Here is a 14422-nt window from a genome sequence, read left to right as displayed (position 1 = left end):
TAAGTTTGTCATATAAAGTGTTGAGCAGAGTACCTGTCATATACTTAATCCCAAGTATATGGGAAATATAAATAGAAACAATCATTCTAGTGTGGAGGACCATTGGGGAAGGGAGAGAAAACTGAATGGGAAGAAATCAGAGAGGGAGACAATCCATGAGAGACTCTTGACTCCAAGAACCAAACTGAGGGTTACCAAAGGGAGGGGGTTGGGAGTATGGCGTAACTGGGTGATGGGTTTTAAGGAGGGCACATGTTGTGATGAGCACTGGGTGTTATATGTAACTAAAGAATTGTTGAAAACTACATCAAAAAGTTAAAAAAAAAAGAAAAAAAGAAACAATCATTCTTTTGTCTAATTTTCAAATTAGGATATATATTATATTTTTTTCTCTTAAGAACTACTTTTTATATGGCTTTTCATCTTCCTTCTTTGTTGTTAGCATTTTATTAAGTATTTTAATTCCAGTATAATTAACATACAGGGTTAGATGTGGTACACACACACACACACACACACACACACACAGGAATATTATACAGCCATAAAAATGAAATCTTGCCATTTGCAACAACATGGACAGATCAAGAGGGTATAATACTAAGTGAAATAAGACAATCAGAGAAAGACAAATACCATATGATTTCATTCATATGTGGAATTTAAGAAACAAAACAAATGAACCAAGGGAAAAAAGAGACAAATAACAACAACAACAACAACAAATCCAGGTTCTTAAATATAATGAACAAATTGATGGATGCCAGAGGAGAAGTTTGGGGAGAATGGGTGAAGTAGAAGGGAATTAAGAGTATACTTATCATAATGAGCACTGAATAATGCATAGAATTATTGGGTCACTATATTATACATCAGAAACTACTACAACACTGTACATTAATTACATTGGAATTTTTTTAAAAAATCCATTCTTTCCAAACATTCACTTCTTATTTCTTGGATGGCTCTGTTCACTTTGTTTCTATTTGAAATATCTAAATATTTAAATATCTAAATATCTAAATATCTCTACATCTTGAATTACCTTTTAGTTTCCAGCCTGTATTTGTATCTGACTTTCATTATTGATACTAATTTTAAAACAAATGAGTTTTGGATGCACTATAAGCCTAATATGGGTAGTTTGTCTTGAACCTCTATCCTGACTGACACTGATATCATTCTATAAAGTTGAAGCTGCCAAGAATAGGAACAAGAACTTTCAAAGCATTTGGAAGAATTTAAGAGACATCTTTTCTCCCATATTTGGGGAGCACATTATTTCATCTCACTTAAAGAAAATGACATGACATGACAATGATACCAACAGTGATGGTGATGATGACAACAGTGATGGGCAATGATAACAATCATAAAGATAAGCAAGTAGTAGTAGTGGTGGTGATAGTGGTGCTGGTGATAGTAGTAGTAGTGGTGGTAGTAGTAAAAGTAGACATAGTGGTGGTGGTATTAGTAGTAGCAGTAGTGGTGGTAGTAGTAGTGGTAGTGGTGGTAATGGGAGTAGTAGTGATGATAGTAACAGCAGTAGTAATGGTGGTAGAGGTTGTGGTGGGAATAGAAGTAGGTGGTAGTAGTGGTGGTAGTAATAGTGTAATAGTAGTAGTAGTGGTGGTGGCAGTGATAGAAGTAGTGATGGTGGAATGATGACGGTGGCAGTAGTATCAGAAGCAACAACAGTCTCAACAGCAGAAGCAGCAAGTACTCAATACCGGGCATTCAATCATGTCTTTCCCACACCATCCTACAAACCTCCTTTTACTGGTTGAGTTATGCATTAGCTTGTCAACATTTGACTAATCCTGAACAAATAAATGGAATTTTACATACAAATGAAGATAAAGAAGTTTCAAGAGTTTATATAACTTAATTCAAAGTTATCTGGGAAAATCACTGGCAGAATTCAGACCTTGGTCTATCTGATTAAAAAATCCCATGCTCTAAGTTACTCTGTATTTAAAGTTTCATGTTTTATAAACTGCCCACCAAGATTTTCCACCTTTATAACAACAGGAAGAAAACAAGTTGTGTCTTCTTTTTTTCCAAAATAGCTTAAAGATCCCAATATTCTATTGGGAATGTTCCTGACATGTCATACATTTAAGAAGTATTTATTAAAAGTTAAAGAATGAGAAATCCATGTCATTCATTATTATTTACTTCAGTAAACCTATTAAACAGCTTGCACAATAAGAGACCACAACAATGGGCAGAATTAGATGACTAGGAGAACTGATTTGCTCCATAATGTACACTCTGTTGGAATGTGGTGGTGTTAATATTCAATTAGTTGTTACCTGCATCTCAAAGAAGGTGAGTAGACAGGGTTAATGACATGGTAGTAAATGTGTAGTTTATTCTTTACATGTTGTTCTGATAGGTAACATTGTCAAATAATATAATCTATTCACATTGATAAGCTATTATTGATTTTGTCTTTTAAATTAAACTTTGTTTATTTGCTTATTTTGTTATCAGTGGTGAGAGCTGAGGTTTGGGGATTTTCAAAGATAAAGAAAGAGTTCCCAAGTGGGCAATCTAGTTCAAGTAATGTAAGAGAGATTGAGGTCCATCTGTCCACAGCAAAGAAACTCAGAGTGTGGTGTATAAACAATGAATTCTGGAACACTGAAAAGAGAAAAAAGAAAGAAAGACTACTTCCCCCAGCTGCTGAAGGCAAGTTAGCCACAGGGAAACATAGGCAATGCAACAATTTCATATGTTGCTGTGCCTCTGAGAAGGGATATTAATATGTTGGATAAGCATTAATTACTGATGGAATATATCACATTTATATGTATATATATATACATATATATATATTTTACAACCCTGTCCATTTCACAAATGGGGAAACTAATATAATACAGAGTGATCAAACTCTATATCAATTCAGGATAGAGCTGACTAGAGATCCAGAAGAACTCCTGGTTATAAAATAACAATATATCATGTGCACATATTTAGCCCTTCATTAGTTATGTCTGTTAAAATTGCTTTCAATACAGTTTATGGCATCAGATAGGGGGGAGGAAGCAGCCAGCAGGAAATAGAAAGCCTTCTAGTTTGATAACATTTTCTTAAAAATGAAAGAGTTACAATAGGCAAACTTGGAAAAAATCATACAAACACAAAAAGCAATTTTCTTAGATGCTTATTTTCAGCCTTGCCCCTGTTATTTTAGTACTGAGTTAGAAAACAGCTTCTTTCTTCACTCCCTATTCTTGTTTTGAGCTGGATGCTAAAGTCAAGGTGCTATGATGTGAGTTGGGCAGGGGAACCTACTATTATTAAAGGAGGTGGGGAGGACAACAAACAGTCCATGGCCCTAAAAATCTAAACTTTGAATCACCAGAGAAAAACATTTGGAGAGTGGAATCCTATCCTTAAGAAAATCTGGCACTGGGGCCTCAATTTATAGGTGACTGATTTGAGGTCTGGAAAAATTAAGCATATGCTAATCTCTGTGCAGGCTAGGTAAGTGCTGTGTATTATTACACAAATATCCAAGCTGCTAGAAATCAACCTAAACAATTATTTAAGGCCATAGACTGATAAGAAAAGAGTACCAGGGGACCAAAGAACACTGTACAGCCCAATTCTGTTTCTGAGAGAAGGATAAAGGATTTTTTTTTTTTCAAATTATGGCAAGAGGCTGAACAGACACCACTTTATAAAAGGCTATGTTCTCAAACAGATATATCATTGTATTTTAAACCTAATTAAATTTTTGACTCCTTTACCTCTTGAGGTAGTCTAGTATTTACGGTCAATTTCCTAGGAAGTAAATACTAGGTAAACAAGGATGAACAAAAAGCCTTTGGTCCTTAATCTCAAGAAATTCATTCTGTGGTCTGAAGAGAAATGGTTATACATGAATGATGGGAGTTGAAGAGGGCAGTAACTTAAGGGGGCTGATCAGAAAATTTGCAGAATCACCTTTCCTTTGTCCTAAATTCACCTGTTATAAACTTCAAGAAGCTATTTCCAGCTTTGGCTGGTCTGGACCTGTCTATATTCTCTCTAGGTAAAGCCCTCATTATTTAATAGGCCAAAATGATTTATTCCTATTCAACTTTGCTAGGCTTTTTAATTATTCCTCACATATCTGAAAATGCCAGTTTTGGAAAGGCAGAGCTTCCCTTTCAGGATGCTTGCTTGTTTCTAACTGGGCCTTACAGAGGTGAGGATAGATCAAATCTTCCCCCAGAAGACATTGAGCTGAAAACCTTTTCATTAAGAAAGAGAAAACAGTCTCTCCCTTACATGTTTCAAAAGGCCTTTAATTTCATTCTTTTAGTAATTTGGAGGATTTTTCTAAACATATAGACAATGAGACTAGTAAAACAGAAGTGTAAGGCATATAATTGTGTAGAGATAAGACTACATTTTAAGTACTCTTTTGATTACCTGTTTTCTTTTTCTGTAACCTCCTACTAAATCATACAGTCAGAATGTAGACATAAAACATACTCAAAATTCAGATAGAAGATGGCAGAGGAGTAGCAGACTGAAATGACATCAGGAATCAGGAGTTCAGTTAGATAGTTATCAAATCATTCTGAACACCTACAAACTCAACAGGAGATTGAAGAGAAGAAGAGCAGCAATTCTAGAAATAGAAAATCAACCACTTTCTGAAAGGTAGGATGTGCAGAGAAGCGAATCCAAGGCTACAAGGAGATACACTTGCAGGGGGTCGGGGGGGCAGGCTTTCAGCAAGTGGTAGAGCAGTGGATCAGTGGAGCACAAAATCCAAACTTTTATAAGTCTGGTCCGGAGGCTATGCAGGGGTAGAGTCCTCACAGGGACAGTTGGTCTCAGGACCCGTGGGGTCACTGAAAGTCACCGAAAGGTGACTGAGTGTGGCAGAACTCCCAGGTATTGTAGTGGGGAAGCTGGCTGCAAAGACACAGTGGAGAAGTGAGCTCTCAGCTCGGGGTTACCTTAAACTGTGGTCCATGCACAGTTGGGCCACTGCTCTTTGAGGAGGGACCCCAAAATGGCAGATCCAAGGAGACTCACCTTCCTCCTCTGAAGGTATGTATCTGCTCAGTTTGGAGACTCCAAACGGAGCTGTGTGCCAGAGACAGAAACATTCAGTCACAGGCTGGATGAGTGTGGCTGGAGAAAGGGAGACAGGAGTGATTGAGTGCTTTATCCAAGGGTGAACTGAGGAGTCAGGCCCCAAGCTCGTGGCTCCTCCTCTCTGGAGATTGGGAGGCTGCCATTTTAACTTCCATCCTCCAGAGCTCTATGGAAAGTGCCCAGGAAACAGAAGCTCCCGAGAGTGAATCCAAGCAGATTACTTAGCCCAGCCCCTGGCAAGGGTGGTGCAGTGCCACGTTGGGCAAAGACATTTGAGAATCATGGCAACAGGCCCCTCCCCAGAAGATCAGGAAGAACATCCAGCCAAGACCATGCTCACTGATTAAGAGAATAGCAGAATACCAGAGGAGGGGAAAGCAAAGCATGGAATTCATGGTTTTCTCCCCATGATTCTTTAGTCTTGTAAAGTTAATTAAATATTTTTAATTTTATTTTTTTCTTATTCTAATTTTTTAAAAATTTTCCTCTTTCCTCTTTTAATGTTTTTTAACTAGTTTATCTTAACAATACCATTAAAAATATCTTTTTAAACCTTTGTTATTATAGTCATATTTCATCCTTCATTGTACTTCATTGTATTTTTTGTATATGTATTGGGTTTTTTTTTTTTCCTCCCTAAAACATTTTGGGATAAAATTTCTTTTTTTTTATTTATTTTCAGAAAAACAGTATGCATTATTTTTTTACCACATCCAGTGCTCCATGCAATCCATGCCCTCTCTAATACCCACCACCTGGTACCCCGACCTCCTACCCCCCCACCACTTCAAACCCCTTAGATTGTTTATCAGAGTCCATAGTCTCTCATGATTCACCTCCCCTTCCAATTTACCCCAACTCCCTTCTCCTCTCTAACACCCCTTGTCCTCCATGATATTTGTTATGCTCCACAAATAAGTGAAACCATATAATAATTGACTCTCTCTGCTTGACTTATTTCACTCAGCATAATCTCTTCCAGGCCCACCCATGTTGCTACAAAAGTTGGGTATTCATCCTTTCTGATGGAGGCATAATACTCCATAGTGTATATGGACCACCTCTTCCTTATCTATTCGTCTGTTGAAGGGCATCTTGGTTCTTTCCATAGTTTGGTGACCGTGGCCATTGCTGCTATAAACACTGGGGTACAGATGGCCCTTCTTTTCACGACATCTGTATCTTTGGGGTAAATACCCAGGAGTGCAATTGCAGGGTCATAGGTGGGAATGCAAGTTGGTGCAGCCTCTTTGGAGAACAGTGTGGAGATTCCTCAAGAAATTAAAAATAGAACTTCCCTATGACCCTGCAATTGCACTCCTGGGAATACAATTTCTTCTAATAGGTCAAAATATACCCTAAATATAGCACAGGGCTTTGTTCTAGTCCCAGCCTGAGCAAATTCTCATACCCCCCCTTTTTTTTCCCTCTTCTTTCTTTTTCCAACCAACTTATCTTATCAATTCCTTTTTTTAGAATTTTTTAAAAATTTTCATCTTTAAAATCATAGTACATCCCTTCATGGTTTTTACCCTTATTTTTGTGTATATATGTAAGTTTCTTTCTTTAAAATTTTGGGAGGTAGTTTCTTCTAAGAGACCAAAATACACCCCAAATCAAGTGGGTGGTACTGTTCTATTCACCAGTATAATATATATATTCTTTTTTTTTCCAATTTCTTTACCCCTTTTCTTCTCACCCCAGTTTGTGGTCTCCTCTGATTTGGTTAGCATTTCTCTGTGGTCTTTGCCACCCTTTTAGTATTTTATTTTCTCACTCATGTATTTGTATCTGGATAAAATGACAAGGTGGAAAAACTCACAACAGAGAAAAGAACAAGAGGCAGTACTGACAGCTAGAGACCTAATCAAATCAGACATTGGTAATTAATATGTCAGATCTAGAGTTCAGAATGATGATTCTCAAGGTGCTAGTTGGGCTCAAAAAAGGCATGGAGGATATTAGAGAAACCCTGTGTGGAGAAATAAAATCACTTTCTGGAGAAATAAAAGAATGAAAATCTAACCAAGCTGAAATTTAAAAAAGGAATTAATGAGGTACAATAAAAAATAGAGGCTCTTACTGTTAGGATAAATGAGGCAAAAGAGGGAATTAGTGATATAGAAGACCAAATGATGAAAAATAGAGAAACTGAGCAAAAGAGAAACAAACAACTACTGGACTATGAGGGGAGAATTTGAGAGATAAGTGATACCATAAGATGAAACAATATGAGAATAATTGGGATTCCAGAAGAAGGAGGAAGAGGGAGAGGGCAGAAGGTATATTGGAGCAAATTAGAAGAGAGAATTTTCCTATTATATCAAAGGGAACAAGCATCAAAATCCAAGAGGCATAGAGAACCCCCCTCAAAATCAATAAAAATAGGTCTACACCCTGTCACCTAGTAGTAAGACTTACAACTAGTAGTAAAACTTAGTGACAAAGAGTGTAGGTAAACTTACACCTAGTAGTAAAACTAGTGACAAAGAGAAACCCCTGAAAGCAGCTTGGGACAAGAAGTCTGTAACTACAATGGTAGAAATATCAGATTGGCAGACTTATCCACAGATACCTGGTACACCAGAGAGGACAGGCATCTAAATGAGGACAGGCATCCAGAGCACTAAATGAGAAAAATATGCAGCCAAGAATACCATATATAACTAGGCTGTCATTGATAATAGAAGGAGAGATAAAAAGCTTCCAGGACGAACAAAAATGAAAAGAATTTGCAAACACCAAACCAGCCCTACAGGAAATATTGAAAGGGGTCCTCTAAGCAAAGAGAGAGCCTAAAAGTAGTAGACCAGAAAGGAACAAAGACAATATACAGTAACAGTCAGTCACCTTGCAGGCAATACAGTGGCACCAAATTCACATCTTTCAATAGTTACCCTGAATGTAAATGGGCTATATGCCCCAATCAAAAGACACAGGGTAACAATGTATTAAAAAAAATAAGACCCGTCGATATGCTGTCTACAAGAAAGTGATTTTAGATCCAGAGACACCTCCAGATTTAAAGGGAGGGGGTGAAAAACAATTTACCATGCTAATGGACATCTAAAAAAAAAAAAAAAAAGCTTGGATGGCAAGCTTTATATTAGATGAATTAGATTTTAAGCCAAAGAGTATAATAAGAGATGAGGAAGGACACTATATCATACTTAAATGGTTTGTCCAACAAGAAGATCTAACAATTTTAAATATTTATTCCCCGAACATGGGAACAGCCAACTATATAAACTAATTAACACCAAAATCAAAGAAATACGCTGACAATTATACTTAATAATAGGGCACTTTAACATCCTCCTCACTGAAATGGACAGATTATCCAAGCAAAAGATCAACAAAGAAATAAAGGCATTAATGATACACTGGACCAGATGGACATCACAGATATGTTCAGAATATTCCATCCCAAAGCAACAGAATACACATTCTTCTCTAGAACACATGGGACATTCTCCAGAATAGATCACAGCCTGGGTCACAAATAAGGTCTCAACCAGTGCCAAAAGATTGGGATCATTCTGTGCATATTTTCAGACCACAATGCTCTGAAGCTAGAACTCAATCACAGGAGGAAAGTTTGAAAGAACTCAAATACAGGGAGGCTAAAGAGCATCTGACTAAAGAATGAATGGGTCCACCAGGAAATTAAAGAAGAATTGAAAAAATTCATGGAAACAAATGAAAATGAAAACACAACAGTTCAAAATCTTTGGGACACAGCAAAGGCAGTTCTGAGAGAAAAGTATATAGTGACACAAACCTTTCCCAAGAAAGAAGAAAGGTCTCAAATACACAACCTAAAGCTACACCTAAAGGAGCTGGAGAAAGAACAGCAAAGAAAGTCTAAACCCAGCAGGAGAAGAGAAATCATAAAGATCAGAGCAGAAATCAATGAAATAGAAACCAAAAGAACAGTAGAACAAATCAACAAAACCAGGATCTGGTTCTTTGAAAGAATTAATAAAATTGATAAACCCCTGGCCAGACTTATCAAAAAGAAAAGAGAAAGGACCCAAATTAATAAAATTGTGAATGATAGAGGAGAGATCACAACCAACACCAAAGAAATACAAATGATTATAAGAACATATTATGAACATGTATATGCAAATTTGACAATCTGGAAGAAAATGGATGCATTCCTAGAGACAAACAAACTACCAAAACTGAGCCAAGAAGAAATAGAAAACCTGAACAGAATAAACAGTAAGGAGATTGAAGCCGTCATCAAAAATCTCCTAACAAACAAGAGCCCAGGGCTTCCCAGTGGAATTCTACCAAACATTTAAAGAATTAATACGTATTCTCCTGAAACTGTTCCAAAAAATAGAAATGGAAAGAAAACTTCCAATCTCATTTGATGAGACTAGCATTACCTTCATCACAGAAACAAAAACAAATAATCCATCAAAAAAGAGAATTACAGGCCAATATGCATGATGAATGCAGATGCGAAAGTTCTTACCAAATACTAGCCAATAGGATCCAACAGTATATTAAAAGGATTATTCACCATGACCAAGTGGGATTTATTCCTGGGCTCAAAGTTTGGTTCAACATCTGCAAGTCAATCAATGTGAGTGATCTACTCTTAGTAGATGACAAAAAAGCATTTGACAAAGTATAGCATCCTTTATTGATCAAAGCTCTTCCAAGTGTAGGGCTAGAGGTCACAAACCTCAATATCATCAAAGCCATCTATGAAAAACCCACAGTGAATATCATTCTCAATGGCGAAGAACAGAGAGCTTTTCTGCTAAGGTCAGGACATGGCAGTGCTGTCCACTATCACCACTGCTATTCAACATAGTACTAGCAGTCCAAACCTCAGCAATCAGACAACAAAAAGAAATTAAAGGCATCTGAATCAGCAAAGAAGAAGTCAAAGTACTCTTTGCAGATGATATGATACTTTATGTGCAAAACCCAAAGGACGCCACTCCAAAACTGCTAGAACTTGTACAGGACTTCAGTAAAGTATCAAAATATAAAATTAATGCACAGAAATCAGTTGCATTTCTTTACACCAACAACAAGACAGAAGAAAGAGAAATTAAGGAGTCGAGCCCACTTACAATTGCACCCAAAACCATAAGATACTTAGGAAGAAACGTAACCAAAGAGAAAAAGAATCTGTACTCAGAAAACTATAGGACACTCATGAAAGAAATTGAGGAATACACAAAGAAATGGAAAAATGTTCCATGCTCATGGATTGGAAGAACAAATATTGTGAAAATATCTATGCTACCTAAAGCAGTCTACACATTTAATGCAATCTCTATCAAAATACCACCAATTTTTTTCAAAGAAATGGAACAAATAATCCTAAAATTTATATGGAAACACAAAAGACCTCAAATAGCCAGAGGGATGTTGAAAAAGAAAGCCAAAGTTGGTGGCATCACAATTCCAGACTTCAGTCTCTATTACAAAGCTGTCATCATCAAGACAGTATGGTACTGGCACAAAAACAGACACATAGTTTAATGGAACAGAATAGAGAGCCCAGAAATAGACCATCAACTCTATGGTTAACTAGTCTTTAGCAAAGCAGGAAAAAATGTCCAATGGAAAAAAGACCATCTCTTCAACAAATGGTGTTGGGAAAATTGGACAGCTGCATGCAGAAAAATGAAACTGGACCATTTCTTTATACCATACAGAAAAATACACTTGAAGTGAATGAAGACCTCAGTGTGAAACAGGAATCCATCAAAATTCTTGAGGAGAACAGAGGCAACCTCTTTAACCTTAGCTGCAGCAACTTCCTCCTAAAAACATCTCCAAAGGCAAGGGAAATAAGGGCAAAAATGAACTCTTGGGACTTCATCAAGCTCAAAAGCTTTTGCACAGAAAATGAAACAGTCAACAAAACCAAAAGACAACTGATAGAATGGGAGAAGATATTCACCAGTACATATCAGATAAAGGGCTAGTATCCAAAATCTCTAAAGAACTTATTAAACTCAACACCCAAAGGACAAGTAATCCAATCAAGAAATGGGCAGAGGACATGAACAGACATTTCTGCAAAGAAGACATCCAGATGGCCAACAGACACATGAAAAAGTGCTCCACATCACTTGGCATCAGGGAAATACAAATCAAAACCACAATGAGAGAACACCTCACACCACTGAGAATGGCTAAAATTAACCAGTCAGAAAAGGACAGGTGTTGGCAAGGATGCAGAGAAAGGGGAACTCTCCTACACTGTTGGTAGGACTGCAAGCTGGAGCAGCCAGTCTGGAAAACAGCATGGAGGTTCCTCCAAAATCTGAAAATAGAGTTACTCTATGACCCAGTAATTGCACTACTGGGTATTTACCCTAAAGATATAAATGTAGTGTTCTGAAGGGGCGCATGTACCCGAATGTTTATAGCAGCAATGTCCACAATAGCCAAACTATGGAAAGAGTCTAGATGTCCCTCAACAGATGAATGGATAAAGATGTGGTATATATATATACAGTGGAAATATGAAGCCATCAAAAGAAATGACATCTTGCCATTTGCAATGATGTGGATGGAACTAGAGGCTATTATGTTGAACGAAATAAGTCAATCAGAGAAAGACAATTATCATTTGATCTCCCTGATATGAGGAATTTAAGAGGCAAAGTAGGGGTTTAGGGAACAGGGAAGGAAAAAATGAAACAAGACGGGATCGGGAAGGAGACAAACCATAAGAGACTCTAAATCTCTGGACACAACCTGAAGGCTGTTGGTGAAGGGGGGTACGGAGAGGGTGGTTAGGTTATGGGCATTGGGGAGGGTATGTGAAATGGTGGGTGTTGTGAAGTGTGTAAGCCTGACGATTCACAGACCTGTACCTCTGGGGCTAGTAATACATAATATGTTAATAAAAATAAATAAAATCTTGAAAAATACTCAAAATTCAGTCCCAGTATTTTAGATATGCTCTATAGAAGAATGAGAATAGAATGACAAACTCCAGCCAATGACCCATTCAAATATTTAAATATTGAATGCATTATGATTGACATTCCATGTGAAAACATTGGGTACCAAATTCCAGTGCCTTTTACTAAACGAAATCAATTCACAAAATATTTAATGAGTTCGCACAGTACCTGCAAATTTATCACAAATTCCTACCATCAGAAAAGTCACCTATGATAGCCATCATGCAAATATCTGTTTTCATTTTGAATTAAGTTTGAATACATGAAAGAAACTCTTGCAAAGAAATAAAAGAAACTTGTTGTTTGGGATTTCACCTAGAATGGTCCAAACATTGCAGAATTTTATTCCTAGGAATATTCTTTCTTTAGTTTCCCTTTGAGAAAAAAAATATTGGTAAATCAGTTGTGGCCTTGGGATATGTGTGTATTACTAATTTTTATTGAAAGCTTAATATGTACCAGGTTCCATGCAAAACCACCACTTTATAAGCTTTTTGCATTTATTCCTTTCAACAATATTATAGGGTAAAATTTTATTACCTCCACTTTTAGGTGAGGAAAACAAGATTTAAGAAGGGCCTAAAGAACTTGCCCTGGATCAGATATTTAGTGGTTCTGTGGGAGTAGAGGGATAGTATGAAACTAGTGATCTGACTCCAAGGACAATGTTTATAATTTCCCCTAACAGTTATGAAAATAAAGGGGAAAACTTCCTTCCCATTGCAATGAAGGACTGATAAAAAATGATCAAAGAAACCTCAGTGATGCTCTTAACTAATGTCCTTATCTTATAGGTAGGAAACTGCCTTTAAACTTCTCTTTTCTAGGGGTGACTGGGTGGCTCAGTTGGTTAAGTATCTGACTCTAGATCTCAGCTCAGATGCTGATCTCAGGATTGTGAGTTCAAGCTCTGCATTGGAGCCTACTTATGAACAAATGACTCAAAAAGTGTCTCTTTTTACTTCCATGGACACAGCATAAATTGTAATAATCTATCTATATGACCAGGAAGATTATAGTTTATTTCAATAAATACTGCTTAAATCCTCTTGCTTTATTAACTTTTTTTAAAAACAAGACTTTATTTGTTTATTTGACAGAGAGAGAGACAGAGAGAGAGAGATCACAAGTAGACAGAGTGGCCAGCAGAGGTAGAGGGAGAGGCAGGCTCCTCCCTGAGCAGGGAACCCCATGCGGTGCTCAATCCCAGGACACTCGGATCATGACCTGAGCTGAAGGCAGCTGCTTAACTGAGTCACCCAGGCACCCCAATACTCTTGCTTTAAAAACAAATTCAAATATGTAAAAAACATAATAGCTTCCTAAGAAAACAACCATTTATATTGCTCTGTGGCCTCTTCTAACCTGTACATATAACAAATAATGTACACAGTAGAAATGATCATATCATCATTCTGTGTATTACTTTTCCCATAGTACATAATTTTCCATGTAGCTGGATAGTCTGCATATTCATCATTTTAATGGCTATGTAATATTCCATCAAGCTCATGTACCTTAAAACTAATTCACTGTTTATAAAACCTCTGACTTTATTTACTAAATGTAAACTAAGTTTGTGTGAGCATGTATTAGAAATTGCTAGACATACTTTCAATGAAAAAAAAAATCCCTGCAGAAATAGGTAGATTGTTATCTATGTTCCACAAACCAGATTTGAGAGAAATGCTTTAATGAAATGCATAGAGCTTTATTTATTCTGATTTGAAACTTTGAGGTCTGGAACAGCAATTTCTGTACCTGTCATCTGTGATACAGATTATTGTTATTATGATTATATATGAAGCTTTGTGTATGCACCCTGCACTATCTGAATATATCATAAAGTAGGTCTCTGACCCCAAATTATTATGAATAAAGAGAAAAAAAATGGATAAAGTACAGATAATTGTGAACATTGAACAGAGATACATTTTAGTAAGTGAAGACTTTGTACAAATTGTAAGATTTGCAGAATGATTTTAAATGGGAAAGGAAAGATCCTAGATAAAAAATAAATGGATAATGATGGCATCCCTAGGCTTATTTTTAACCAGGTGATAGACTTGACTGAGCGCTTCTCTCAAGCACATGATTTAACTTACACAATTCTCTGTTATCTGAGAGGAACTTATCTGCCTGGTGTGGACAATTTAACTCTCAGAAGACTAGATTTCTTGCTTATTTACTCCCAATTAGACTCTACTTTTCCTGGAACATTAGCATCTGTGATGCTGCAGTTAAATTCTGTTTAATATATGTATCAGGAGCTACTACTAATCTTTTACAGAAAAGGTTTCAATTCCACTTGCTGAAATTCAAAAGGTCAAGGGAATAAGGGGAAGATGATGATGCTGTGGTCACTG

The sequence above is a fragment of the Mustela nigripes genome, chromosome 2 (genome assembly GCF_022355385.1).
Source record: "Mustela nigripes isolate SB6536 chromosome 2, MUSNIG.SB6536, whole genome shotgun sequence".
Lineage (NCBI taxonomy): Eukaryota > Metazoa > Chordata > Mammalia > Carnivora > Mustelidae > Mustela > Mustela nigripes.
Note: the sequence above shows the minus strand (reverse complement) of the source record.